The sequence below is a fragment of the Macrotis lagotis genome, chromosome X (genome assembly GCF_037893015.1).
Source record: "Macrotis lagotis isolate mMagLag1 chromosome X, bilby.v1.9.chrom.fasta, whole genome shotgun sequence".
Classification (NCBI taxonomy): domain Eukaryota; kingdom Metazoa; phylum Chordata; class Mammalia; order Peramelemorphia; family Peramelidae; genus Macrotis; species Macrotis lagotis.
The window spans coordinates 460,740,201-460,765,479 of record NC_133666.1 but is presented as its reverse complement, the minus strand read 5'-3'; the positions used below and the strand labels follow the sequence as shown (position 1 = coordinate 460,765,479).

Sequence of the window (25,279 nt, the reverse complement as noted above, 5' to 3'; positions counted from 1 at the left end):
GAAAAATCACGGGTTTTTTTAGGTTTTTACAAGGCAAATGGAGTTAAGTGGCTTGCCCAAGGCCACACAGCTAGGTAATCATTAAGTATCTGAGGCTGTATTTGAACTCTTGATTTCAGGTCCTCTTGATTTCAGCACAGTACCACCTAGCTGCCCCTGAAAATCACATTTTAGAAGACCTGTACTAATTACATCAAAACCTGAGTAGGAAAACTAGCATGAAGTAATGGATAGAGAACTAGCCTCTAAGGAATTAAGATGACTTGGGTTCAAAACTTGTCATAGATAAGTAAAAACTGTAAAGTTCTTAGTAAATCATCTAACCTCTTCAAAAGCCTAGATTTTAAGATTATAAATGATAGAGTAGACATTGGTGGAGGCCATTTTCCCCATTAGGAGTTCCCTATAAAAGTAGAATAATAGATTTGATTTTAAAAATGAAAATAGTAGAGGTTGGATACCTTGGGGACAAGATAACTCCATCTATCATAAATTGCTGAACAAAATCTGATCCCTCCAATCACTTCATTTAGAATTTTCTTTGGCAATATATAATACATCAAGCAGTGGGCAATCTAGCAAAGGAGAGAGGATATGAAAGAGAAAAATCAGTAGCATGAAGGCCTAAAACTGACTCAAGGGGAAATGAATAACCCGAAAGAAAACATGAAATGGAAAAGGGAATTAGCAAAAAGAAAGGTGGCAGCCCATGATGAGTACAAAAAATAAAACTGCATTCTTTAAATTTTGATGACCATGAATCCTTGGAAATTATGCCAAGAGAACTAAAGTTCAGGCAGGTTGTCTCCACCAGGGAAAGTTTCAAGTATGAGCCTGGAAATGTCTGCTATTTGAGAATCAGTCTCATTCCTCTCAGAGAAGCACATCACCTGAGGTCTAGTCACTAAGATTATATAGATGTATCAGATGCATTGACCATGCAACTCATTAAACCATCTACCATAGTCATGATGTGGTTTCCTCCATAGAAGGAATCTCATCACAGAGATTCAACCTGAGGAGGCAATATTATCATGTAAGGAACACTGATTTTGTAGTCAGAAGGCTTGGATTCAAATCTGCTCTCTGACATTCCTGTGGGGAACTCATTAATGAAGCAAATCACTTACTCTCCTTGGGCCTCAATTGTCTTACTGGTAACAGCAACAACAACAGTAATAACAACAACAACTAAAGAATTTGGACTGAATAACCTCTAAGGCCTCTTCCAGTTCTAGATCTTTGATCCTTAGATTGCATGAGAAAGGAAAGAAACTCATATCTAGAATTTATCCAAAATTCTACTCCCTATCTACTGATTTCCTGGGTCTCTAGGACTAGTCTATTTAACCAATCTTTAGGAGATCATTCTATCCTGACCAAGTCAAAGGGTTAACTATCTCTTTTCTTCTTTGGTTAATCAAGATAAAGTGTGATATTCTCCAAAGAACCTCTAGAAAAAATTATCAAGCCAACATCCTAAGGTATTGAAGTTTATAGAAGATCGATTTCTAATTCTAACTTAACTGGTCTAGCCATGGACTGACTTCACTAATACAGTGTCAGAACCAAGGCCCAGAGTCCCTAATCATAAAGGTGCTCAAGCTTTCATCTTGAGGTAGATTGGGATTAGTACTATTTACTTCAGGCACCACTTAACCACCTTCATAAGGAAACCATTTTTCTAGTTATCAGTGAAAGACTTCTCCTGTGGTCTCAAACCAAACTTTATTGATCTTGATGTTTCCTTCTTTTCCCTTAAAAAATTCCACATTCCTAGAGATTCTATCCCCACAGAATCAAAGAATCTCAGGAGTGAAAAAACTTAAGAGTCCATCAGATCTAATTCAAACATGATGAAGAATCTACACCACACCCAAGCGATGATCACTTACCTTTCCTGAGAGACTTCTAGTAAAAAGTTGCTTTGATTTTTTAAAAAGATTTAATAAACATTTTTTATATATAATTTAATGAAGTCCAATAGTTTTTAGTTGTTAGGGACTTTTCTGCTTAGATCAAGCCTAAATTTAGACTTTTAGAACTCCTATTCATTGTTCCTACTTCTGATTTCTTGACTGAACAGAACATATCAAATAGTCTTCCATGTGATCACCCGTCAAACATCCCTGACCTTGAAGCTCCTCACTAGTCCAGTCGCCCTTCTTTGGATACTATTCAACTAATTGATATACTTCTTAAAAAGTGGTGCCCTGACCTGAACACAATATTCTACTTATGATTAGGCTAGGGCAGAGTTTAGTGGAACTATCAGTTTCTCAGTTCAGAATATTTACCTCTACCTCATGGATTCCTTCTCTCCTTCTCTCTCTCTCTCTCTCTCTCTCTCTCTCTCAATATAGCTCATGCATCATTTTCTGCAAGAAGACTTTCATTTCCCCTTAACTTCCAGTACCCTCCCAAACTACCATAAACACACACACACACACACACACACACACACACACACACACACACACATACACACACACATACCACAAAGTACTGGTCTTTATAAACTTTATATTTATGCAACAAGTATTTTGTATATACTTGTCTCCTCCATTAGAATTAAGCTCATATTTCAATCTTTATATCTTTATTCATAATGATAGCACATATTTGGCATGTAATAAATATTTGATTATTTATTGATTGACTGTAATGAAGTATAAGATCATTTTAGCTTTCTTGAAAACCATATTCCACTGTTTATTCATATTAAAGTAGCAGTTCATTAAAAATACCTTATCTTTTTCAAATGAACATCTATCAATTTATGCAATTTTGTATGGTGAGGAGGTGCATAACTAAATGGTACAGTGACTAGTTCTCCAGGTCTGGAGTCAGGAAGACCCATTTGAGCTCAGACACTTAATCCTGCTTGGCCTCAGTTCCTCATCTGTAATGTACTGGAGAAGGAAATGGCAAACCACTCCAGTATCCTTGCCAAGAAAATCTCATATGGGGGTCACAAAAGTTATACATGACTGAACAACAACAAAAACCTTGTATTTTGAACCGGTTGACTTTTCTTTTACCCCTATTAACTTTCACCTTAAAAGATAGTATACCATAATGGAAAGAATCCTAAATATCAAATAAAGAAAATCTGGATTCAAATCCCACCTCTAATACTTATTGGCTGTGTCACTCTGAGGAAATCCCTTAATCTCTTAATAACCCTTTGGACCAGAGATAAGCAAACTAAGACCCAGGGATCAAATACAATCTGCTGCCTATTTTTATATGGCCTGATAGCTAAGAACCAAGTTAAACAAAAAGAAATAACAGGCTAGTCTTGGCCCCTGGATAGTAGTTTTCAGATCCTAGCTTTAGATTATAAATTATAGAACAATCCTGGTCTAAATTGGTAGAGATAGTTTCTACCTGGTGCTCCTTGCAACAATAATTTCATATCCAGTTTTAAAAGGATCATTTTGTTAAGTTTGTTCTTCCCACAAGAATGTAAAACTCACCATAGCAACTATAATGTCTTTCCCTAATACATCATTTTCAAATTTGGGGACTTAACATACTTTTAAACTATTAAAACTTAATGAGCTCCCCTAAAAGCTTTTATTTATATGGGTTATATCTAACATTTACCATTATTAGAAATTAAAACTGATTATTTTAGCATATCTGTTAATTCATATTAAAACAGCATTGACAATCCCATTCCATATTAACAAACATAGCATATTTTATGAAAAATATCTACATTTTCCAAAACAAAAAAACAGTGAGAAAATGGTTGTTGCTTTACATATTTTTGCAGTCTTTATAATGTCTGGCTTAACAGAAGACAGCTGGATTTTCTGTTTCTGAATTCAATCTGTTATAATATGTTGTTTTGGTTGAAGTATGTGAAGAAAATGCAGCTGTACACCAATATGTAGTTGGAAAATGTAGGAGTATTTTAACAGGCAAATAACATCATAGTATTAATAAGAAAATCATTGTGAGAGAATCTTTGGGAACCACAGGGATCCAACATTTGAGAACCACTATCCTAGTGAGTAATGAGAACATCAAGCACCAAGGAAGGTAAGGAGTATTTGGCAATTTGAAGAAGATTCCCTTTATAGAGATCATTGAGATTTTGTAAGATAAGTATGAACCATTCATAGACCTCAATTTCCTAGTTCCCTTCTGGTTTGTTGGGGTTTTTATTTTTTTTCTTCTCCAGAAACCAGAAAACTGAGAGTGAGCTTTCTTGGTCCAAAAGCTGACAACAGCCAAGACTGAGTTTGAGTATTCTTGGGGAGCACATAGGAGTTTTATGTCTTTGCCCACATGACCCAAAAAAAAGTTTATGGAAAATTTTATTCCTAAACCATTACATCCTGTTCAGAGAAAAGAAATTTCTAAGGTAGTAGTACAGCAAAACCTATTCTTCAAGATGGAGAAAAGATATTGTTTATTCAGTTTCATCTCTGGGAGTTAACTTGAGAATGAATCCAAGATCAAGATTTTAAAAAGTTTGGTCTCCAATTAGCTTGACTGTTAGAGAAGGAAAAGAATTACTTCTGTGGTCTCTGATGCTATTACAATTTGGTTCTAGACTGTTGCAATTAAGAAAACATCACAGTAAAAGTAAATCCCCTTTTTTTTGGTTTCCCAGTGCATATAAAAGTTATGTTTACACTATTTGTAGCTTATTAAGTGTGCAATAGTATTATGTCTATTAAAAACCCATAAAAACCTTAATTTAAAAATACTTTGTTGCTAAAAAATTCTAAACAAGCTCTCAGCCTTCAGAGAAGCATAATCTTTTTTTGATGAAGGGTCTTATCTCAGTGTTGTTGGCTGCTTTTTGATAAGAGTGTTGGTTGATGAAGGTCAGGGTGGCTGTGGCAATATCTTATAATAAGACAACAATGAAGTTTGTCTCATCTTCTAAATCTTCCTTTCACCTAAATACTTAGAGGCAAAAAATTTTTAATAAATAAATAAATACTTAGAGGTCATTCTAAAGTTATCAATTGTCCTAATTTCAATACTATTGTGACTTTATATTTTACCCAGGAGATAAAATGACTAGGGAGGTAAAATGGGCCAACCAACATTTTAAGAAAATTACTTTGGCCACTCTGTAAAGAATGGTCTAGAGGGGAGAGAAACAAGTCAGGAAGAACAATTAGAAGGTCATAGCAATTGCTAAGGGCAGCTAGGAGGCAGAGTGAATAGAGCACTGGTCATGGAGTCAGATTCATCTTCATGAGTTCAAATCTGGAGTCAGACATTAATTAGTTATGGGATCCTAGGCAAGTCATTTAATCCCATCTGCCTCAGTTTCTTCATCTGTAAAATGAGCAAGAGAAGGAAATAGCAAACTACTACATTATCTCTGCCAAGAAAATCCCAAACAGGATCTTGAAGTGTTGGTCAAGATTCAATCTACTGAACAATCACCAATATGCAAATGTTAGGAAAGAAGTGATAAGGACCTAAAGTAGTTGCTGTGAGGGTGGAGAGAAATTATGTGTGTGTGTGTGTGTGTGTGTGTGTGTGTGTGTGTGTGTTAGAGAGATGTTGAAAAATTAGAAATATCAAGATTTGTCAAGATATTAGATTTGTGGAATGAATGAAAATGAGGAGTTGAGGAAGATACCAGGATTGTGGGTCTGGGTGACTGGATAATAGTGGTACTCTCTCCAGTAATAAGGAAATTAAGAAAAGGAGAAGATATTGAGAGGGAGAGGTAATGAGTTCTGCTTTGGACAATTCGATTTTGAGAATTGCCAAAAACATCCAGTTCAAGATGCTCAAAACAAAATTGACATTGAAAAACTGAAGCTCAGAAGAAAAACTAAATTTGAAGATATATATACATATATATATATGGAGAGAGAGAGAGAGAGATCTATAGATCTGAGAATCATCTGCATAAGCATGATTAGTGAACCCATGGGATCACCAAATGTGAGAGTAGATAGAAAAAGGGAAAAGACCCTGGAGACTAAGGCTATAAATATCATCAGAAATGAGAGGAAAAGTAAATTTGTGAACTTTTAAAGAATGTATTTAAAAGCATTCTGGAAAAAAATAATCTTCACCAAAGAGCTTCCTCATACAAAAAAATACAGAAAAGAAAATAAAAATAAGAATTCCTGGTTTAAAGAAAAAAAGAGAAGACTCAGGTCAAAATTTAAGTCTGAATAGAGCCAGAATTAATGGGAATGCCCTACATAAAGCTCAAAAAAAAGAGATGAAGAAGGAATAGCCAGTCAGGCAGAAGGAAAACCAAAGTCACAAAAACACAATGAGGAGAGAGTATACAGAAGTTTACCAACAGTGTCAGATCTTAGAGAAGTTAAAAAGAGAATGCTATTAAAATATATATATATATATATCACATTTATTATGTGATAGGCACTTTAAAAATATTATTTCCTTTTAATCCTACATCAACCCTGAGAGATTGATGCTTTTATTATCCCAATTTTATTGTTGAGGAAATTGAGGCAAAAAAAGATTAACTTGCCCAGGGTCACACAGCTAGTATGTGTATGAAGTGAAATTTAAACTCAGGTCTTCCTGATAGCAGACTCTGAACTTTGTCCATCTAGCTGCCCAAGAAAGATGAAAATTTCATCTAAAATGGCTAGATTTGCCATTTAAGAGATCACTGAGAACTTTGGAGAGAACAGTTTGGTTGAGTGATGAGGTTAGGAACCAAATTACAGACATTTTAGAGGATAGTGAGGAGAAAATAGCAGCAGATGCTGTAGATAGCTTTCTCAAGAGTTGTAGACAAGCACAAGATGATAGCTAGTAGAACTGATAGGATCAAAGTGAAATGAGAATGACTAAAGGCACTGGAGAAATAACTAGTAGACACAGAGAGATTGAAGATTAAGAAGAGAGAACAACTGAAAATGGTAGCAATCTACTAGAGAATACCACAGGGAATGTCAAAATTGCACTTAGCTTGGCCTTGTCAACTTCTTCATCTAACATAAGCTGATGGGAAAAAGGGAAAGTAAAGAGAAGGGGACATGATTATCCAAATATTAGGTGATATTAGGTGAAAGGAGAGGGTGAGTTCTTTGCAAATGGTCTCATTTTTTTCTGTAAAGTCTGAGGTAAGGGAATATAGCAGTTTTAAGAAGGGATGAGAAGGTTTGGTATAGTCATTGTGGGAGGTAGAATGGAAAATTAATTGTTGCAGTGATGGCCTAATTAACAGAGGTTCATGATTTCTTCTAGGTCCCTTCAATAACTAGAAACTAAAAATGGAAATAATCTATGTTGAGTTATAGCAAGGCAGGATCAACTATAGTAAAAGGGAACCAAGAAACTTGAAATAAAAGGATAGTATAGAGGTGAAACAGCACATTGAGAGGATCATAATGAGGAAGAGGAGGCAGAGCCAAGATAATGAAGTAAAGACAGAGACTAGCCTAGCTCTTCCCCAAATCACTACAAATACCTTTAAATAATGACTTTAATCAAATTCTAGAATGATAGAACCTACCAAGAGTCTGAGTGAAATAAATTCCAATTGAAAACAACCTTGAAGATGGGCAGGAAGGGTCTGCTGAACTAGCATAAGAGGGGAGCACAGAATAGCCAGAGTGAAACAACCCCAATCATCTAGGAAGAGACTCTTTCAAGAGAAAAGATGAATATTCAATGAAACAGGGGACTTTCAAACTTTCCTGATGAAAAGCCCAGAGCTGAACAGAAAATTTGATCTTCAGATATGAGAGTCAAGTGAAGCATAAAAAGGTAAACAGGGAAGATAAATCATAAGGGTCTCAATGATGTTGAACTGCTTACATGCCTGCATGGGAAGATGATGCTAAGTTATTTGAACCTTTTCATCTACTAGGGCACTTAGAAGGAGAACATATAGACAAAGCACAGGTGGAAGTTGAATCTGAAGGGATAATATAAGATGGAGTTAATGGATGAGGGGGAATGTACTGGGAGAAAGAGAAAGGGGTAGGTAGGATGAGGTAATTTATTTCACATGAAAGAAGCAAAAAAAAGATTTTGAAGGTGAAGTGGAAGGGGGAGGGGAAAGGAAATGAGTGAGCCTTACTCTTATGGAAATTGGCTCAAAGAGGGAATAACATACAAACTCAACTGGGTAGAGAAATCTATTTTATCCTAGAGGAAAGAAGAAGGGGGGAAGGGGGAGGTGATAAAAGAGAGGGGAAATTGTTGTAGAGGGTAGTCAAATGTAAAGTTCTTTTGAGGAGGGACAAGAGTGAAAGGAGAAAGAGAATAAATGGAGGGAGGGGTAGTAAATAGGATGGAGGGGAATACAGTTAGGAATAGTAACTGTGGGGAAAAAAATAATGAAAAGTTTCTCTGATAAAGACCTCATTTCTCAAACATAGAGAACTAAGTCAGATTTATAAAAAAAATAAGAGCCATTCCCTCGTTGATAAATGAACAAAAATATGTACAGTTTTCAGATGAGGTTATCAATGCTATCTAATTAAATCATTTTTTAAATGTCCTAACTCACTATTGATTAGAGAAATATGGGTTGGAACAGTTCTGAGGTATTACCTTATAACTATTGGATTTGCTAATAGGACAGAAACAGAAGGTGACTAATGTTGAGAAGATGAGGGAAAATGAAATTATTGCACTGCTCTGAAGTGAGGAGTGAGGAGATGTGAAGTAGAGCAGTTCAGAACTATGCCCAAAAGGCTATAAAAGCATGCCTTCCTCTTACCATATCTATATACTAGAGGAGATGAAAATCAGGAAGAAAAAGAATAGATAGATAGATAGATAGATAGATAGATAGATAGATAGATAGATAGATAGATAGATGGGTGTTTTTAGAAGCTCTTTTCTGGTGCCAAGGACCTGGAGATTGAGGGAATGCCCATCATGTGGAGAATGGCTAAATAAATTGTAGTATGTGGTTATTCTGAATTGCTATTCTATTATAAGAAATGATGGGCTCTCAGTAAAAAAAACTTACATGAGCTGAATCAAAGGGAAATATATTACCTACAAGTAAAAGCAATGTTGTAGGATGATCAGTTGTGAATGACTTACCATTTCTCAGCAATGCTGTGACATAAGATAACTCTATAGGACTTATGGTAAAGAAAACTATCTATACCTAAGACAGAGCTGATGGTGTCTGAATAAAGATTGATTCTTTTTTTAGGTTTTTGCAAGCCAAATGGGGTTAAGTGGCTAGGTAATTATCAAAGTGTCTGAGACCGGATTTGAACTCAGGTACTCCTGACTCCAGGGCCAGTGCTTTATCCACTGTGCCACCTAGCCACCCCTTGATCCTTTTTTTAAAAAACAACTGTATTTTTCTTAAGGTTTCTCTTTTCTTGGGGAGGGGGTATGTTTACTCTAACAGCATGATTATAGTGGTAACATTTTTCATGACTACATATTTCCAACCTATATCAAATAGATGTGCTTTCTCAGTCCAGGATTGGGGGTGGGAGGAAGAGAAAGAATTCAGAACTCAGAGTTTTAAAAGTGAATGTTGAAGCTTGTTTTTGCATGTAATCAGGGAAGTAAAATAAAATAAAAACTATTTTTAAAAAATATATAGGGAAGAGAAGAAATTATAGCTTGTATAGGAGTGAAGATAGAACCAAAGGGTGGAAGAAATGGATTTATTATAGGCACAGTTCTAAAACCAGCACTTCCTTACCTCAGATTCAAAGTTGGAAGAAATGAGTGACTCACAAGTCACTAAACACTGAACAAAGATTTACTTAGCCCTAATAAAGCAAGGATGTACAATAAAGATTAAAGTCACATTTAGATTCTCTGTACGCATCCCCCTCCTCATGCCCATCAGAGCAGACCCCAATCAGGGGACAGCAACTAGTGTATGGTCTCAGGTACTCATCGAGCTTTTTTTTTTAATTATATAAATATTTTATTTGTTTTCCAATTATATACAATGGTAGTTTCTACCAATCTTTTTTTGCAAGGTTTTGAATTTTGTAATTTTTTTCCTTCCCTCCCCCCAACAGAAGTCACTCTGATATCATCTTTAAATTTGCTTCCCTGATATGCATAGATCCAAATTGAATGTGGGTACTCATCAATCTTGACAGGTCAAGATTATATGAGTTTGGGTCCTCTTTGGCTTATAAACCAGGATGCTATATCAGTGATCCTGGAACCCATTAGATAAAGAAAGGAAGCTGTGTCATGGTCAGGAATACTGGTCCTATCCCTGGAGGTCAAGATGAAAATGAAGAACAGGGATAGGGATCATAAAGCATAGGTAAAGAATGAGTATTAAAAAATTATGAACAGTTAAAGGACTTTCAGAGTACAAAACATAGAAGTAGAATACTTGTGGGTGATGGAGAGATAATATGACTTTCTATGTAGTTGAGAAGGAATGGCAGAATAAGACAACAAACATGAATAGATCAAGGGACTGTAATTTTAGGGTATTTAAGAAAACATCAATATGTATGTGGAACTGTAATATCAAGGCAGGAATATAAGTGGAAAGAAAGTCAGGAACAGAGTTCACTGAATTTGGAAGGAAAATATACTAGTTTTTAGTAAATAATGACCACCAAAATCTAAATTAAGCATAAATTTGGATTCTGTAACCCTAAAAAGAAGAGAGGTAGCTGAATGATGACATGGACAGAGTCTAGAATTGGCATGGGAAGCAAAAAGTATTCCAAATCATTACTAATGAATCAGAGAATATGAGAAAAAGTGAAGCCAGTAATGTAAGAGGTGGAGAGAGAAACTGACTTGAAGAGGGAATCAGGCCTTAGTGAATACTTGAGACAGAAGAAATGATAAACATAGAAATTTAAGATGAATGGAATTTTGTTCATTATGGAACCAACAACTTTCCATTCAAGATGATGGAGAGAAGCCAGGACTGTTTAAACTCCCCTGGCTTTCCCTCAGATCCAACAAGAATCAAGCCTCTTAACAGATTTTGGATTAACAAAACCCACAAAAGAACAGAAGGGAACATTATCCAGTAAGATGTGTCATGGGGGAGCATGGGCATGCCCAGGGCAGAGAGCAGAGACCCAGAGCATGGGCTGTGAGGCAAGAGACTAACTTGAGATACTTGGCTGTGGGAAGACTTTGTATTGTGCAAGGTAGGACTGGGAGAGCTCCAGCGGGGCTGCCCAGGACACCCAATTGGCCAGCTCAGAACCCCTGCATTCCCAGAGAAGCTCCTGATGTTTCTGTGGGAGGTCCTGGTTTTCTCTAGTATTAAAATAGAAACAGCCCCAGGTATTTGCACCTTTCCCCAAGGCCCTGGTGTGGATGGTGGACTTTCACAGTGCTGACTATCCAGAAAGAATCTCTGATGTTTCCAACCCTGATGGCCTAGCCCAGTGACTGGGTTGTAGGGACAGTCTAGATCAAGCCCCAGGCCTAGGGAGTGGGCCACTGACACCCCAATGCAGATGATACAGAGAAAGCTTCTGGTGTTCCTTACTGGTTGGTCTATTGATTAATCCCCTGGAGTTTCTAATCCCAGTAAGCAAGGCCTCGAGGGTCCTCAACACTGAAGTTCTATGAACCAGTGTCTACCCCAACACAAGACCCTAGGGACCTCATGCATATCCTTTCATCCCTCCCATCTATTTTAGACTGATAGAAAAATGTAAAGGTCACTAAAAATCAAAAACTCAAACATTAGGATTGATCAAAGATGATAGATGTTTTTTAATGTTTCAAAATCAGTGCACAAGAGATTGGAAGGTAAACAGGATTTATAGGAAAGATCTAAAGAGTAAAAGATGATTTTTTCAAAAATTAGAAGATTGAAAATAATGTGATGAAAGATGCTGAGTAATATTAGCACTAATTCCCTGATCTGAAGGTGTTCTGCGAATTGCTTTAAACCCAGCCAACTGTTGATTTTATAGGGAATACTTATACAGACCATTAACTTGCCTGGACTTGTATGGATTTCACTGCTGTTAGCATCTATATCCATGGCTGGAAAGAGATATGGATAGATTAAAGCAGTGATTCCAAACTAGGTCACCCATACTATTTATTACTCATTAGGAACTACTCAAGTCCTTTCAAGGAAAAGATTTTTTATCTATAGTTAAAATGGGGTTTGAATTAACTGTGGATATCAATTATTCAGTATATTTACAGTGGATAGAGCACTGGTCCTACAGTCAGGAAGAGGATTTCAAATTAGCCTCCAGACACTTATTAACAATTTAACTTTAGGCAAGTGACTTCACCTCTATTGTCCTCAATTTCCTCATCTGAAAAATGAGGATAATAATAATAATAATAATAATACCTACTTTACAAGTCATTATGAAGATCCAATGAAATATTTGCAAAAAGAATAGCACAGTACCAAGAACATTGTAGATGATTTACCCATGCTATTTATTATTATTATTATTATTATTATTATTATTATTATTATTAAAATTGCAGCATGACCTCCTGGAGAACTAGAATTACAGTAGTTGAAGACCTAAGTTTAAATCTTACTGACTGTTAGCTAGGCAAGTCTCTTCATCTTTCTGAGACACTGTGTCTTTATGTATAAAATAGGAATAATACCTCCCTTCCAAATATAAATATGAAAACAGTCATTTATTAAGCACCCATGTCATATGTGTCAAATGATAGGGACACCAAAAAGGGTGGGGGGAAACAGCCCAAGAACTTAAAGAGCTCATAATCTAAAAAGAAGGACAGCATGCAAACAATTATGTACAAATAAAATGTAAACAGATTAAATTGAAAACAAGCAATAGAGGGAAAGTACCAACTTTAAGAGGACCAGGAAATTCTCCTTATAGAAATTTATATTTTGACTGGCACTTCAAGGAAGTTAGTTAGAAAAGCCAGAAAAGAAAGATAAGGAAGAACATTCCAAACATGTGGAACAAACAGTTTATGGTGTCTTGGAAATTTTAACATATTATTTGACATACTATCTTCCATTAATAAGCACATTTTGTATTTATATTTTTTATTGGTTTCATTGGTTTCTTTTTCAGTTTTGTTCAACTCTTTGTGACCTCATTTGGGGTTATCTTGGCAAAGATACTGGAGTGGATTTAATGTATTATCTTCTGTTAATAAGCATATTTCATATTTTTGTTTTTGTTTAGTCTCTTTTTCAGTTGTGTTTAACTCTTTATCACCCCATTTAGAATTTTATTGGCAAATATCCTGAAATTATTTCCTTCTCCAGCTCATTTTACATATGAAGAAACTGAGGCAAACAGGGTTAAATGACTTGCCTAGAGTCACATAGCTAGTAAGCTTCTGAAGTCAGATTTGAACTCAGAGGATTTATCTTCCTGCCTCCAGGTTCCTCATTCTATCACTGTGTCCTATTTATTTATGTCCAATTTATTACTTCCTTACAACAATTCTGCTAATTGGTGAATATAAACAAATCAAAGGAAACTCATTGGAGTTTACAGAGTGATGAATCTAAAAAGACAAAGACCTAGGTGGAAATCCCCTAGTATCCTGTCAATAAGTCACTGATTTCTCTGAGTCTTATTTCCTTATCTATAAAAATGGAGATAATGATACCTATAGTCCCTATGTTACACCATTAATGATTGTCCTTCATTCTTGAAGAAGACCATGACATCAGTGGAGATGATGCCATGACAAGCACATGAATTGGATTTGAGTGAGAGGGTTCTGTGCTAAGTCACCAGACTCTCTTTCTCCCCTGGAGCCATCTAGGTCCAGTGCCAGATATGAATCAGAACAACTGGAGATGGCTCTCAATGTGAGGCAATCAGGATTAAGTGTCTTGCCCAAGGTCACACTAGTAAATGTCTGAGGCTGGATTGAGACTCCCATCCTCCTGACTCTAAGAGCAATGCTTTATCCACTGTGCCATCTAGCTGCTCTTGATAATATTATACTATTACTTTAAGGCTCAAAGAAGACAATACATGTGAAGTGCTCTTCAGACCTGATGGCACTATATAGATGTCAGTTATTATTAACTCTTTTTGATAGATGAGGAAAATAAGAAAAGTTAAGTGACTTGTCCATCTTCACCTGATGAATCTGTTTCAGGACTAGAGCCTGAGGACTGCAAATGCTTCCATTCTGTGGCAGTTTTCTCTATGCCAGATGCTAAGCATTCAGAAATTTAATGTTTATCATCAAATCGCAAGTTTAATTAGATCAACTGGGATCCCCTTCATTTTTCAGGCATTTCAAGTTCAGTATGATTTTAGCTCCTTTAGTCCCTTTGGAGAATTACTGGTTCCAGAACTCAAGTTTTCCAGAAACCAGAGAATTAATGCCTTAAAGCAATAGTTTTGGTTTGTCATGTGTTTTTTTAATTTCAAGTATTTTAGATGAAAGTCTTTTTAAAAAGATATCCTGCACATCTCTGCCTGTTGTAAACAGGACATTCAGAAGACAATTTAGCATTTTCTTGATGACAAGGCATCATTATGAAAGTCAATCATAACAATGATTTCCTCATTTGCTTTTGAAGTCTGCAGGTCTTTTCGCTTCTCAGTCAATCAGCAAGCAGTTATCCAGTGCTTATTATGCACCACACACTCTGTTAGACTGAGAATCTAAAGAGAAAAGGGAATTAGTCCTTGTACCTGAAGATGTTATATTTTATCACATTGGTGTTACATTCTATACACAGTGAATGAATGAATCAGACAGATTTAGTGGAGAGTCTTTGGTTTGGTATTCAGTCACATCCAACTCTTCATGTCCCCATTTGGGATTTTCTTGGCAAAGATATTGAAATAGTTGACATTTTATTCTCCAGCTCATTTTATACATGAAGCAGCTAACAGGGTAAGTGATTTCTTCAAAGTCACACAGCTGGTAACTGCCTGAGACCAAATTTGAACTCAGGGAAATGAGTCTTCCTGATTCTAGACTCTGTGCTCTATCCCTTGATCACCTATCTGCCCCATATTTAGTGTTAACTATGATTTAAGACCTGTGCAAAGAGAATGAGGTGCAAATACAAAAGCAAGATAATATCTACCCTCAAAGAACTTAAATTCAAACTGGGAAGTTAAGACATATGGGAAATGGTGACCAGGAAAGGAAGTTATGATTTGGGAAATTGCAAAAATGGTGAGTGAAACAATAAGACAAGCAATTGAAATGCTCCTTCCAGAGACAATTTTAGTATTGATTTGAATAAGTTCTTAGAGTGAAAAGGTTCATCGGGGTAGAAATGGCTCAATGAAAAGAAGGCCCTGTAATCCTAGAGAGTCTATAATTGAGTGACCTAGTTCCTTTCAGGTATGGTTCATGGAGATACAATTTAGAAGATAAAGCAGGTGATGGGGCAAAAAAATAGTCATGATTAAAAAAAGGAAGCAAAATATAACATAACCATAGTCATTTCTAAGTAATGGAATGGGGCAGTGAGATGGTTCAGCAGATAGAACACCAGTCCTGGAATCAGGGGGACTTGAGTTCAAATGTGGCCTCAGACACTTAATAATTACCTGGCTGTGTGACCTTGAGCAAGTCACTAAACTCCATTGCCTTGAAAAAAACAAACAACAAACAACAACCAAAAAAACCCAAAGAAATGGAGTAAGAACAGCTAGGTTGGACAATCGCTAGAGCACCTGCCCTAAAGTCAGGAGAATCTGAGTTCAAATCCAACCTCAGATGTTTAATACTTAGATGTGTAACTTGGACAAGTCACCTAACCTCATTCCCTTGAAAAAAATAAAAAAAGTAATGGAGTGGGGTAGGATAGGGTGGTGCTGGTAGCTGGGAAGATCAAAAGGTACTAAGCAGCAGGTGACTTTAAGGATCCTGGGGATTCTAAGAGTCAAGCTAAGATAATAATGCAATCTAGACCTCAAAGTCCTGGAGAGGGAATGAATGCTCTATAAGCATTCAGGTATCATTAGCTGGATTATAGAGTAAATAAGGTAGAAAAATATGTAATAGGTCAGGAAAATTAAGCCAGAGCCTGATCATAAGGGACATTTAATTCCAAACAGACAAACAGACAAATTTGTATTTTTTTATATTTTGTATTTTTTCCTAGAGGCAAAAAATGAACCACTAAAGTGTTTTTAGCAAGGGAGTGACATGGTCACTCAGAAACACTTTAGGAATATCAGCTGGGAGGGAAATAGAAAACCTGTATTCAGGGAGATTAATTAGAAGTGTATTGTAGATAGAGCATGGACCTTGGAGTCAGGAGTACCTGGGTTCAAATCCGACCTCAGACACTTAATAATTACCTAGCTTTGTGGCCTTGGGCAAGCCACTTAACCCTATTGCCTTGAAAAATCTAAAAAAAAAAGAGTATTGTAATAGTCTATACATAAGATAATGAGGGTCTAAAACAGAGCCGTATGAGTGGAGAGAAAGGGACAGATGAAAGAGATGTTGAGGAATCAACAAAACAGCACTGTTATTCTTTCACATATCTGTTGTTTTAATAGTTTTATTTTCTTTCCTTGCTGTCAACTTTTTTTTCCTTGCTTCTGGCTATGTGTCTGTTTAAGGTAACTTCTCTCCTACTTCCTCATGTTTATTTTTCCCATCTTTATGGTCTTTATAAAAACAAATAATTACACTTGTAAGAGCTACATAAAAGGAGAATGAAACTGAATGAATATGTTCAGGTTTGACCAGAAGGAACATGGAGCATCATTTAACAAGCATTGTTAAGTGCTAGAGATACTACTTCCATTAGTGAGTTCTTCCCTGAACTTCCATTTTGAAGAAAGGTTCAAACTAATCATCTTTCATTATCTAGACCTCTCTGCCATAACTCAGTCTCCTTCTCCTTCCACTCCTAAGGTACCCTTCTCCCTTTGGTGAGTTTCCTCTAGAACCTTCATTTTAAGGAAGGGTCCAATTGATTTTGTCACCATGCTTGCTCACTTTCAAGATGCTCTAAGTGCTGATTTTCCATCTTCTCCTTTTTAGAATCTAAGACCTTGAAGGTAGGGCCTGTCTTTCTTCTTGAATACATTCATATCTCCAGCATGTCACACAGCCCCCAGCAGATTGTAAGAATTTAATAAATGCTTGTTGACATGAAATAAGAAGAGAAACCAATCCCTACCCTCAAGCAAATTACATTCTATTGTAGGAGACAACATGTACTTGAATAAGTTTTAAAAGATAAGTACAAGGTAGGTATAAAGTCAACTTAGAAAAGAAGACAAATCAGAGGGAATTAGAAAAGGTATCCTATATAAGGTGGCTCTTAAGTTGAATCAGTATGAGGTTCTAAAAGGCAGGAGTCAGAAGAGAAATATTCCACATATTGGGGAAACCTGTACAAAGGAATGGAGACAGGAAATGGAACATCAATTATAAGGAACAGTAAATAGGGCAGTATGGTTAACCATAGAATGTTTAGAGGGAGTAGTATATAAGAAAATTAGAGGGGTAGCTAGGTGGCACAGTGGGTAGAGCACTGACCCTGGAGTCAGGAGTACCTGAATTCAAATCCAGCCTCAGACACTTAATCATTACCTAGCTGTGTGGCCTTGGACAAGCCACTTAACCCCATTTGCCTTGCAAAAACCTAAAAAAAATTAAAAAAATAGGAAAAAACCATGTTGTGATGAGCTTAAAGTACCAATGAAAAAGGTCTCTCTTTGATTCTAAAGGTAATGAGGAGCCACTGAAATTTCTTGGGTAGGAAGTAACATAGTCTGACCCATGTTTTAGGAAGATCAACTTGGTTGCCATTTTGGAAGTTCAGTTAGTCTGCAGAGAAAGACTTGAATCAGTAGAAAGCTATTGCCAGTTGCAGGTGAGAGTTAATGAGGGTCTAAATTAGGATAGTGGAATGGAGGAAAGGGAATAGCTATGAAAGATTTTGTGGAAATTGGAAAAAACATGATTGACAACTGATTGGCTATGTAGGAGGAAAAAGAATGACAAGTTGAAGATGACACCAAGGTGACAACAACCCTGGGTGATTGGAAAGATAATGATCTCAATAGTACAGGGAAGCTTGAAAGAGGGTTAAGTTTAAGAAGAAAGGCAATGAGTTTTGTTTTAAGTACTCTGGGTTTTGAATATAGGTTATCCAGATTGAAATAGAAAAGTGGGAATTTGTTATAAATAAGTGACGCTCAATGGAGGAACTAGGGCTAAAGACATAGACCTGGAAAGTCATCTACAAAGAAAGAATCAATAAAGCCATGGGAACTGATGAGATTACCAACTAAGAATGGGATAGAGTACAGAACCTTGGGGGATACCCATTAGTGTGTATGCTCTGAGTAACTGAGAAGTAGTGAAACAGATAGGAAAAGAATCTATTAAGATCAATGTTAAAAATATTCAGAGGGGAGGGAATATGCATAATTTGAAGGTGATCAACAATATCATATGCTAAAGAGGTTTTATATAGGATCAAGATTGAGGGCTCTAGGGCAGCTAGGTGGCATAGTGGATAAAGCACCAGCCTTGGAGTCAGGAGTGCCCGAGTTCAAATCTGGTCTCAGACACTTAATAATTACCTAGCTGTGCGGCCTTGGGCAAGCCACCTGACCGCATTTACCTTGCAAAAAGCTAAAAAAAAAAAAAAATGAGGGCTTAGGATCATTAAAGATAATCCACTCTAGAGGTATCAAAGTTGTGAGATATATATAGCCTTCAGGACTATGGCCCAAATCACATTAAGATGCAATTGGAAATGTTTAACAAAATAAATAAAAATTCAACATAGATCATATTAATTTGTGGTTTTATAAATCAATATGCTAGTAAATAGGTGTCTCAATGGATAGAATGCTGGGCCTGAAATGAGGAAAACTCATTTCCATAAATTCAGGTGTGGCCTCAAATATTTATTAACCATGTAAGTTTGTTTGCCTCAATCTCTGCATCTGTAAAATGAACTGGAGAAGGAAGTGGCAAACCACTCTTTGCCAAAAAAAAAACACCTTTAAATGGATTCTCAAAGAGTTGGACATTTATATCCATGAATTTGACACCACTGATAATACGCTTTTTTTCTTAGAACTGTAAAATTTAAAGCTGGAAGGGACATTCAAAGATCATTCAGTCCAATCTCTTCATTTAACAGATGCAAGAGAGTTTAAATGACTTAAGTCAGAGTAGTAGATGATAGAGCCATGATTTGAACCTGGGTCCTTTTGCTCAAAGGCAGAACTCTTTTAGCTGCAATTAAATTAAACCTCAAATTCTTTATTTTTGAAAATGAAAAAAAATTAAGGCCTAGATATGGGAAATGATTTTTCCCCATTAGAATGTTGCAGAAAAACCATTAGATTTGTAGGTGAAAAATATGGTTTTAAATCTTGGCTCTGTCTCTTCTTGACCAAATCACTTGAGTTTTCTAGATTTCCATTCCTTCATTTGTAAAATGAAAGGATTGTACTAAATTATCTCAGTGGTCCTTCCTGGTTCTAACTCCATGATCTCATGACCTGAGTCTTCTGATTCCAGTTCCATTATTCTCTCACTAATCCATAAAAATCATAGCATCTAGAGATGGAAAGGATCCTAGAGATCACTTAGTTCAACCTCTTCATTTTGCAAATAAGGAAATTGAGAAACAGAGGACTCACTAAACAAGTACTAAAAAACTGATCTTGACTTCAATACCATGTTTTTTGTCAACAAATCATTGCATCCATTGCTTTACTTCATCCAATACTTTGTTGTTATTGTTGACTCTGTGATACCATTTTGGGATTTTCTTGGCCAAGATGCTGGAGTAGGCTGTCATCTCCTTCCCCAGTTCATTTTACAGATGAAAAAACTGAGGCAAACAGGGTGAAGTGACTTACCTAGGGTCACAATGATAGTAGATGTCTGAGAAGTCAAAAATGAGTCTTCTTGATTTCAGATCCAGAGCTCCATCCACTATACCAACCAAATGCTCCCAATATTACATGATTCTAATCCTGCTGATCTTTGACTTTATTTTGGCTCCTCAAATGTTTCACCCTACCCCACTCCTATCTTTCTTCATTCCTGAATTTGTTCCATGTCAGTGAAGTTGTCAGATAACTGAGCTGTGTAATGGAAGTAGGAGCCACAACACTCCCTCTCTGGTTCCATATTCACTCAATATAATGCAGAAGATGCTGAGTGTTTCCCTTGCCCACACAGTAAAGTTTATTTCAGCAGCTGGCCTTCCCAGGATACAGCCTTGTTTCATTCTCCACTCACTCACTCCCTACATAATTTTAAACTCTGCATGTGTTCTCTGCATGCACTCTCTGCATAATTGGTTTTTAATAAGAGCACTGGAATGTATATTGAGAGACAGAACTGGCTGACTTCAGAATAGCTACCGGAAATATTGGCCGAATACATGCTTTTCTGTCTTTCTGGACACCTCGGTTTTTAGAAATATGCTGATCAGAACATTCTCTGTGATGGCTTATCATTCCAGTCTCTTCATACTTGGATGAACTATTTGTTATTTTTCAATTGTTCTCAGTCATGTCCAGCTCTTCATGATCCCATATAGGATTTTTCTTGGCCAATATTGGAGTAGGCTCTCCAGTTCATTTTATAGATAAGGCAAAGAGGATTAAGTGACTTGTGCAGGGCCACACAGCTGGCAAGTATCTGAGACCAGATTTGGACCCAGGATGATGAGTCTTTTTGACTCTAGGACCAGGACTCTGTCCACTACACCATCACAGCATTGCTGCATATTGCTTCCAAATGGAAAACAATAGTGTTTATGAGTTAGTATACTGGGGATCCCTTTACACCACTATTCACTATAGGGATGAGTTTGCTATAAGTTTGGTCCATATCACACCACATTCAAAAGACTTTAGTTATCAAAAGACCATTTCCCACCCACCATCAATTTCTCCACATCTTCCCAGCTCTATCTCAACTTCTCCCTATTTCATTTTCCTTTCATATATTATCTCCTCCCACTTAGACTGTAAATACCTTGAAAGCAGAGATTTTATTTTTTTGTCTCCTCAGTGCTTAAAACAATGTCTGATATTAAATAGGGACTTAATAAATGTTTATTGACTGACAGCCAGACTAACTGAACCTGTTATAAGGTAATTTTCCCTGGGAAGGAGTCCCACAGGATGGATTTTACATTAAGGTTTTAGTGTTAAAAAATGATACTATGAACTGGTTTAGCTGAGCTGATTAGAAGATAGGGCTAATGGTACCAAGGCTGGAGGTCTGAGCTTTGTACATTACTATTATAATGTTAAAATGCCCTTTCAAATTTAGAATTTGAATTCCAATCACTGTCTAGTCATCTCAAAAAGGCATGCCATCATCCTTGGGGGGCCAGGAGTGGGAAAGAAGATGGAACATTCTCAAGTACATGATTCAAAATACTTAGAATTTTAGAATCATGGATTTCAATCTAGAAGGTCTATTAAGACTAGCACTGTTGGGTGGCTAGGTGGTGCATTGGATAGAGCACCAGCCCTGGAGTCAGGAGTACCTGAGTTCAAATCTGGCCTCAGACCCTTAATAATTACCTAGCTGTGTGGCTTTGGGCAAGCCATTTGACCCCATTGCCTTGCAAAAACCTAAAAAAAAAAAAAAAGACTAGCACTGTCTTAGAAGGAAATGGCTATTGAGAGAGAGACTAAAAATTTCACACAGCTCATAAGTGTCTAAGGCAAGATTTGAAATCAAACTTTCCCTTCTTGGGTTCAGCACACTGTTCTGATCCAGTTAGTTAATATAATAATACATTTATAGTACTATACTATATAGTGTACTAGTATAATTGTACTATTTATTAATAGTACAACATCTCATTGATAATGAGTTGATAGGGATCTCCCATATTCACCCTACTTTTATACGTTTATGTGGTGATATGATTCTTCCTCATGTCTAGTAGTTAATAAATATTTATTGACTGGCTACTGAAGTTTATCTAGGTTTATCCCTTCTGATTCCTTTTATCCTGCACAGAGTTACAAGGTTAAGCTATATAAATATTACATTATGTAAGTCCTCTGCTTAATATCCTTCAATGAACTAGGATGGTATGATAAAATCTGAAGTCATCTAGACCTGGTTTTGAGTCCCAGTTCTCATACTCAGTAACTGTAAGACACTGATATGACTTAATATTTCTTCATATTTCTATACCTCCTTTTTCCTCATTTATAAAATGGGAATAATTTTTATGTAACTCCAATAGTGGTATAGTGGTATTGTATAGGTATAGTTCTTGACTACTGAATTCTTTCTACTCCTTCTTCATTAATGGTTAAAGGTAGAACTGAATCCTTTCTAAACATTTCTTACCTCCTACCTGAGTGATATTTGGGGGAAAGTTTAGAGTATGATCTCTCTCTCTCTCTCTCTCTCTCTCTCTCTCTCTCTCTCTCTCTCTCTCTCTCTCTCTCTCTCATCATGACTTTCTCCTTCTCACCCATTTGTTTTTTCCTGAGATGTAATGAGCTATCAGCTCTAATGTTAAAATGCTTGCTATTTAGCCTAAGGGTAAATATGATGGTTTTGCAGGTCCATGTGTTTATCTCTTTTCCCATTTTATACAGTTTATATGGAGTTTATATCAGACTAAAATAATTGATTAGCACAATCAAAATAGTTCAATTAGGAAAATTTCTAACAATCAAGCAAAGGTTTGGTTCTCAGGCCTAAAATCAATTTATGTTTCTCTTTAACCCTTGGTTAATTTATATCTGAGGGGGGGAAAAGGTATAGGAAATAGGCATAAAAGGTGAGCAAAACATATTAAGAAGGTGTGTTACTGAACAAGAGAAGTTGAGAAAGAGACTTTGGGAACTTCCCTTGTAGCTTCAGCCCAAGTTTTCAATTCCACAAAGCCTGTGGGAGACAATCAGCCATCCTCAGTCTTCCTTCTCTGGCTCAGATCAGTCTTCCTTTTCCTTTTTTGACTTTTTGTCTCTTTCTTCATTCTTTCAGTTTCTCTTCCCTCTTGTTGCTTTTTCTGCCACCTATTGCTTCTGACTCATTTCATTAAGACCTAAGTGGACCTGGGGACATCATATTCACATTGCTGATGATATTCAACTCTCAAAATGCTCACTTGTTCTTCTCAGTCTGTTTCCCACAGACTGAACATATCCCTCTAAAAACTCCCAGCAAATACCCCAGGGAGGTCCAAAAAAAGAGTAAAAGGTGCCATATGTACAAAAATATTTATAACAGCTCCCCAGCTATATAATGCTTCAACAGAAGGACTTTACTTTATACTTTACCTCAATCTATCACCATTCCATGCATGTAATTTTATTGCTTAACCCACTGCCAATAATGACTTGATGGTGAATAATTAAATAGTCAGATGTCTCATCTTTCCAAGAGGTCCACTGACAGTACCAATGTCTGATATATACTATGTGGTTTTTGAAAGTCTCCTGAATCCCAGAGTCACACCTCCTTTTATTGAAATTGTAAGACAACTCAATTCCATTTTCACAATGACATAGGCAGGAATGCTAATTAAATTAAGTGAAAGTGTGTTATGTTGAATGATTTCTATTTAGTCATTTTTCCTACTGGTAAGTATGCTTCTGCTTAGAGTGGCCCCATACATATGTAAGCCTAACACTGTTCCAACTACCTAGATTACATTACCTCCTATGGGGCTGATGGCAAGATTCTTTTCAGTAGAAAGATTGAATTGCAGGATCTAAGCCATCACTCAGTTTTTTCAGTGTCCATATTACTGACCTTATTGAATGCCCCTAAACAGAGACAGGACCCAAATGATTTTTAAAAGTGTGTTTCTGAGGGCATCTAGGGGATACTGTGGCTAGAACACCAGCCGTGGAGTCAGGGGGACCCTGAGTTCAAATCTGACCTCAGATATTTAATAATTACCTAGTTGTGTGGCTTTGGGCAAGTCACTTACCCTGCCCCCGCCATAGACTTCCAAAAACTAAAATTAGGTGTGTTTCTGCGTGTTAGAGTTTTAAACAATGAATGTGCAATAATAAAAAATATTACCATTGTTTACAGAGTTTTAAAGTTTGCAAAGCACTTTATATATGTTTTCTCACATGACCCTCACAATAACCATAGAAGGTAGATGCTTTTATCAGTTGAGGAAACTAAGACAGATTGAGGTTAAGTAAATTTACTAGCCAGGATGAGAACTTTGGTCCTCCTGTCTCCAAGTCCTTCACTCTCTGGATACCACCTAACCACCTGAATATACCATTATCCAATTTTTATAATTCTGGATTCAATTCAATCCAGTAGGCATTTCCTGAATACTTACTATCTATAAGGTACTTTACTAGATTGGAATACCAAAATTATAATTAAAATACCTACTTCTCAAAGACTTTGTCTCTCTGACTCAATAAGTAAAGTTAAAGGGAGTACAAATTAGGCATGAGCCAAGGCTTGTATAAATACACAGAAATAGGAGATGGCAGAAGAACTTTTTTTTAGGTTTTTTTTTGGTGGGGGGGGGTTGCAAGGCAATGGGGTTAAGTGGCTTGCCCAATTCCACACAGCTAGGTAATTATTAAGTGTCTGAGGTCAGATTTGAACTCAGGTACTCCTGACTCCAGGGCCAGTATTCTATCCACTGCACCACCTAGCCACCCCTGCAGAAGAACTTTTAAGGATCTCTAGTAGTCCATCTTTACTAATTGACCCATGGGACAACTAGGGGGTTTTTCTTAGTATGGATATTGTTTGTAATCTGCTATATACTTTAACACTGTAGAAAATCTCATTGCCTTCAACCATTCATATAGCCTTGTAGTCTTTTTTTTAATTTTCTTTTTTTAATTTATTTTTATCAAATATATTGTTTGAGTTTTACAATTTTCCCCCAATCTTGCTTCCCTCCCCCCACCCCACCCCACAGATAGCACTCTGTCAGTCTTTACTTTGTTTCCATGTTGTACCTTGATCCAAATTGGGTGTGATGAGAGAGAAATCATATCCTTAAAGAGAAGAGAATTCTAAGAGGTAACAACATCAGACAATAAGATATGTTTTTTTCTAAATTAAAAGGAATAGTCCTTGCACTTTGTTCAAACTCCACAGCTCCTTATCTAGATACAGATGATACTCTCCTTTGCAGACAGCCCAAAATTGTTCCTGATTGTTGCACTGATGGAATGAGCAAGTCCTTCAAGGTTGAACATCACTCCCATGTTGCTGTTAGGGTGTACAGTGTTTTTCTGATTCTGCTCATCTCACTCAGCATCAGTTCATTCAAATCCCTCCAGATTTCCCTGAAATCCCATCCTTCCTGGTTTCTAATAGAACAATAGTGTTCCATGACATACATATTCCACAGTTTGCTAAGCCATTCCCCAATTGAAGGACATTTACTGGATTTCCAATTCTTTGCCACCAC

The 25,279-nt window shown here is 36.6% G+C and overlaps 1 protein-coding gene across 2 annotated transcripts in view; it reads left to right on the top strand.

Annotated features, from left to right (window-relative positions):
• Positions 1-25,279, top strand: part of DLGAP1 (DLG associated protein 1) — a 782,098-nt gene that overhangs the window by 285,217 nt on the left and 471,602 nt on the right. The gene's annotated exons all lie outside the window — the stretch shown is intronic.